Source organism: Loxodonta africana, chromosome 27 (genome assembly GCF_030014295.1).
Source record: "Loxodonta africana isolate mLoxAfr1 chromosome 27, mLoxAfr1.hap2, whole genome shotgun sequence".
Taxonomy (NCBI): domain Eukaryota; kingdom Metazoa; phylum Chordata; class Mammalia; order Proboscidea; family Elephantidae; genus Loxodonta; species Loxodonta africana.
In genome coordinates, this window is record NC_087368.1 from 5,264,650 (window position 1) to 5,270,730 (window position 6,081).

Sequence of the window (6,081 nt, forward strand, 5' to 3'; positions counted from 1 at the left end):
ACTGGACAGGTGAAAGGTCTGTCACTGAGGTGGGCCTCCTCAATGCAGTGATCCAGGGACCCAGGCTGACAACTGTCTTGCCATCTCTGAAACAATTTCTAAGGTTGCTCTGGGGTTAGGCTGGGCCAAGATGGTGGAGTAGTCTGATGCTTCCGGGATCCCTCTTACAACAAAGACCTGAAAAAAACAAGTGAAACAGTTATATATATCACAAGGTAGGATCCCTGAACACCAAAGGCAAAGTTCAGAAGTCAGACTGAGTGGCAGGGGGACGGAGAGATGGCTCAGAAGCTACAAGGAGTTGCTAGACATGACTTGGCAGGAACCAGTGCCCCTCGTGCACAATCCCCCAGAGCAACTGCAGCAGGGCTCGTGGTGGCATTCAGGACATGGTTTCCTCAGGGAGAGACAGCCAACCGCACAGTTTACTCACACCTCCCAAACCACAGAAGAACAGCTCTCTCGGCAAAAGCTAAGTACTTGCGTTTATTTTACCGTGTCCCCAAGCCACCAAGCCAGCTTCAGTGGCCATTGATTTCCCTGGGCCTGAGATAGGTCCTGATGCACACCCTGAGCCATTCTCCCGGCCTTGGGGGAAAAGATAATTTGCCAGCTCCACTAAGCTGGGGAGCTCAGAACAGAAGCGGCTCCTGTCCAGGCACAAATGGTCCGTGAACTTTGAATACCTTTAACCCCTGCATGGAGCTGTGTGGGCCCATTTCAGATTAGGCCCTTGTTGGTAGACTGCAACGGTGCATCTGCTTGAGATCTGACTTTAACAGTCTCAGCTGTGTGGTGGAGAGGTGGGTTTTTGATGTTTGACAACTCTTTGCCTCTTAAACAGGGTCTTCACCTACCTACATCAGGGGCCTGAGGACTGGTGGCTCCACCCATGTCACCTAGCCACCCACGACAGGGGTCCAAGGGTAAGTCATTCCTACCAGTCCTTACAACCAAAAGCATTCGGTGCCCGTGGTCCAGCTGCAGAACCCACCGAACTCTGCGTTCTAGGGAACAGGGACACTCTTTCCTCACAGACACTCAGGGGATGGCTGACAGCCCCCTGCCTTGTTCAGAGCATGACCCCCTTCTGCAACCAGATACCTGTGCCTACACCAATCTCCCCTTCCCCTCAAAGACCAAGGTTGTTCTGGGGACTTCACTCCTTTCAAGCCAGCTAGGAGTGGAAAACACAATGGAGGAGCTGCATGGGAGTTATCTTGTTGAGTTTGTCTCTTTTCCCTAGAAATCGATCTCAGTACCTCCCACTTCCACTCACATTATGCGGGCTGGAGCTATCCACACAGACTGCTGGGCAGCCAGGAATCTCTGTTGTACAAGGCTGACTCCAGCCCAACCAGGAAGACGGCATTACGTTTGTTGTTTTCGTTAGGTGCCGTCAATTCTGACTCACAGAGACCCTGTGTACAACAGAATGAAACACTGCCTGGTCCTGTGCCATCCTCACAATCATTGCTGTGTTTGAGCCCACTGTTTCAGTCACTGTGTCAATCCATCTCATTGAGGGCTTTCCTCTTTTTTGGTGACCCTCTATTTTTCCAAGCATGATGTTCTTCAGGGGCTCAACCCTCCTGATCATATGTCCAAAGCATGTGAGATGAAGTTTTGCTATCCTCACTTCTAATCAGCATTCTGGCTGCATTAGGTTTAGAGCAAGAAATTTGGGATAAGACACAAGCACAGTAACCTTGCCTTAGTTACTTAACAACTCTGAGTCTTGATTTCCTCACCTGTAAAATACCCTGCCTTCCTCTGAGGGTCATTGCTCTTATTGTTGTTAGGTACTGTTTGCATCCCTGCTTTCAATTCTTTGGGCCATATGCTTAGGATTGGAACTGCTGGCTCATATGATAGTTCTGCATTGAACCTTTTTGAGGAACCACCAAACTGTTTTCCACAGCAACTATGGCATTTTGCATTCCCACCAGTAATGAACGAGGGTTCCATTTCTCCACATCCTTGCAAACACCTGTTATTTTCCTCTTTTTTTTTTTTTATTATAGCCATTCTAGTGGGGGTGAGGTGGTATGTCTTTGTGGTTTTGATTTGCATCTTTTTTTAATGACTAACAATGTTGAGGTAGCACCAGCAGAATTTTAGGATTCGTCATCGGTAGTAAAAACAAGCTCATCAGTTCATTTGAAGAGAGACAGAAATAAACCTCCAATAAGCTGAGCATAGAATACGAACTGAAAGAGGAAGCAGGTGACTGGCATACTGGCACCAAAGGCAGTGTACTCTACCTGGGTCAGGGTCAAAGCTGAAGTCCTCATTATACACTGTAACCTCCCCTTCACTGGAAACAGCACCCATCTCCCTCAAACATCATGTCTACAAAATTCACCTCAAAGAACAGCCATCTAGTTATTTCAGAAAAGAGAATGGATGAATGAACCCTGGCTCGTGAGGTCAATAAAACCAATGTTCAAGTTTTGGGTTGTGAATACAATCTCAAAAGGACAGAATTTAAGAAAATCCATACTTATTAGAAAGTTCCAAGTTTTAGAAGAAACTGATTTCAGAATAACTTTGACATGCCTTCTGTGCCAGCCCTGAAGTATACTGACTAATTAACCAATATTATTTTTACTAATACTCTCATCCCTACCTTCAAGGTTTATAATTACTGGATATTGATCAGGTTTAAAAGTCACATGTATGTTTCCAGAATCCCACCCATGTGTGTAGACTAGGTTTACATGCAACGAATTAGAAACTATGAAGTTATGGGGAATTTTAATTGAATCATGATTTCAACTTCAAGTTCAATTAATCAACTTATGCAACCCAAAATTCAAAACCTGTATTATGATGCTTAATTGTTAGGTTACATCCCACCTTCTCCCCCACTACACACGCAAAAACACACACACACACACACCCCTAGCAAAGTAACCACAACCATCCCTCAGTCTCCACAAAACCCATTATTTCAACCTTACGTAAACAATTTGGCTTTCACAATTATTTTCTTTGAGCTTCTCTTTGACTGAGATCTCACAAAGCCTCTCAAGATCCTGTAGACTAGAGGCTACACACTGCTAGTTTGCCAGCTCCATTATTTCACCTCCTCCAGGAATTCCCAGAGACAGCAGTGCCACCTGCTGGTAGGGAAGGCACAATCTGCTTTCTGGAAGCCTATGGGTGACAGGAATGGCAGCCTAGACTTCTGTCTTTAGGAGCCTTTCTTTTCTAGAGCACATCATAAGCATAAGCTACCATCTGAGATGTGTAACCTCCACAGGAGCCTCCACTGTGACTGGCAGGTCGTCTGGAAGCCCTGTAAAGCAAAGCCAGGCTGGCCAACGATGAGGCACTTCTGCCTGGAAATGCCTCCTCGATCTTGCAAATGCAAGAGCCTCACTGAATTCAACATTTCCTGGTTGTCCTTTTCCCCCACTGTTTCAGTATCAGATAACAGCACTCCCAGCCCCTACCTGTAGCTATGCTATCTAGCTCTACCTTACATCCTAAGGAAGGTGCTCAGACCCCTTCCAATGTGAAGGCTCTTACATGTACACAATATGACACAGATCCTTCTCAAAGGACACTACTGCTTAGGCATGCAGGTCGGACTCTTATCTTTCATTCTCTCTCCATCCTCCCCGTGCCTAACCCAGGGGACAGAAAGGACAGGAAGGAAATGATTTTGTTATTGTTTTGAAAGTAACACTAGTGAGCTTTCATTGATTCAGAGAGTAAACCCTTGTGCTATAGGTCACTGATACATGCTGCGTCCCTCAAGATGCACTCAGCCTGCCGATCTTCCTGGTTTCCCTTCCTTAACCTGATGAGTGTTTTTCAACCTTTTCACAGCCCCTTCCATAGGTGAACGTTAAGAACTGCACGCCTTTTGTGTAGTTTTCACAGGCAGTCCCCAGTTACAAACGTCTCACTAACATGCAATCTGTAGTTACAATCTAATCCCCATAAAGCCTATTTATATTAAAAATTTGAGGTATATACAATGGCTCGTAATAATAAACAGGTGCTACTTTGCAAAGAGCATTAAAACACTCTTATTATCACCATATTATCATGTTAAAGATATTTTAGTGTACCTGGGAATGATTCTTTAATGTTTTTTATGTCTACAAAAGGAACACTACGTGCTAAGACAAACATTTGGTTAACTAACATTAGATACAAACCGTACCTAACTGCTCCGGCTTATGTACAAATTCAACTTAAAGACAGATTTAGGAACGGAGCTCCTTCTTAATCCGGGGACTGCCTGCATGACAAAAATGACATTTTTTTTTTTTAGATCTCAAAGCATATACTTTTTCAAGTTATACCACCTCTCTCAACCTTCAGAATTCCTTCCCTCACCATCACCAATACCAACTTAAAAATTTTAGACAAAATTTGAAGTTATTACCAATAATTTGCTTTGTGTTCCAAACTATTAGCCGACAACCTATATTTCACTTTACTAGGGACAGTTGTTCCCAGCGAGCTTGAGCTTCGCTGCAACTTCTTTTACTTCCATTCACCTCAGAGTTCTCATCTCTCTAACAGATCCAAGTGCTCCCTTTTCAATTTTTTTTTTAATTTGCCAAGCTAACTGATTGCCTATCAAGTATAGACATTTTGCCAGTATGCAAGGGTGGGTTAGCCAGTAAGCAAGGTGTACAACAGGGTTAATTGTGTTTACTCACGAATCAGTAGTGAACAATTTCACAGGGGTTTCATCACATCTTTGATGTGGTGAAAAACAGGGAAAATTTTGACTACAGATTAGTAGGTAGGCACAAGTAAACCCGTGTGTACCTTGCTTATTGGATAAACCATCTCTGGAGTATGTCTTACATGTTTGAAAATCACAGTGTTTCCTAAAGAAACAAATTTGTAGGGAGAAGAGGAATAAAAGGGCTTGGAAAAGGTATCAGTGTGTCTCCAAGGAATCAGGTAAATATAGATCTTTGTCAATCTCATGCCAGAATAAATTCTAAGTGGATTACATTCAAACTCCAGAATACAGTAAAACTAACACTAGTGAACCACTGGAAAACTGAAGGGACCTTATATGTTTCACTATAAGGATGTACACTATGCCCTTCCTATTGCAGGTCTGCGGAAATGGAGAAGAGAGGTAGGGGATACCCTGCAGTTTTAATCTGCTCTGAAACTCCTGCACACACCTCCCCTTTTCAAAGCCTAGTTTACAGGAGATATTCCCTCCCCGCACATCCCTCTTCTGCCAGCCAAATGGTCTTCTTCAAACACACACTTTTCAAAGAACTGAAGAAGTCTGAAGAGGCTTAATTTAGACCCTGCCGTCCTCTCACAACAGCCCAGTAACATGCAGAAAATAACTAATTTCCCTCTTCAACAGCCCCTAAAAAACCTCAGTTTACAGCGACCCCCCCCCCCCCCACACACACACACAAAATCCTGTCTTCTTGAACAAGAATCTCAGTGTGCTGATCTGGACTGCAGTTCACTGCATGCATTTCCTTCCTCACGATTTACCAGTCACCAGTTAAGCGTCTCATTTAGACCTGCTCTGCCAGCGCTCAGCTGCTTAGAACATTTTTACCCCTGTAACGAATCTCTGGGTTCCTTCAGGCCCCTCAGAGCGCCCAACTGCGGGGAACCTGGGCCCTTCAGCCCACTCAGAGCGCCCAGCTGCGGGGAACCTGGGCCCTTCAGTCCACTCAGGGAGCCCAACTGCGGGGAACCCGGGCCCTTCAGCCCACTCAGAGCACCCAACTGCTGGGAACCTGGGCCCTTCAGTCCACTCACAGCGCCCAACTGCGGGGAACCTGGGCCCTTCAGCCCACTCAGAGCGCCCAACTGCGGGGAACCTGGGCCCTTCAGCCCACTCAGAGCGCCCAGCTGCGGGGAACCTGGGCCCTTCAGTCCACTCAGGGAGCCCAACTGCGGGGAACCCGGGCCCTTCAGCCCACTCAGAGCACCCAACTGCTGGGAACCTGGGCCCTTCAGTCCACTCACAGCGCCCAACTGCGGGGAACCTGGGCCCTTCAGCCCACTCAGAGCGCCCACCTGCGGGGAACCTTGGCCCTTCAGCCCACTCAGAGCGCCCAACTGCGGGGA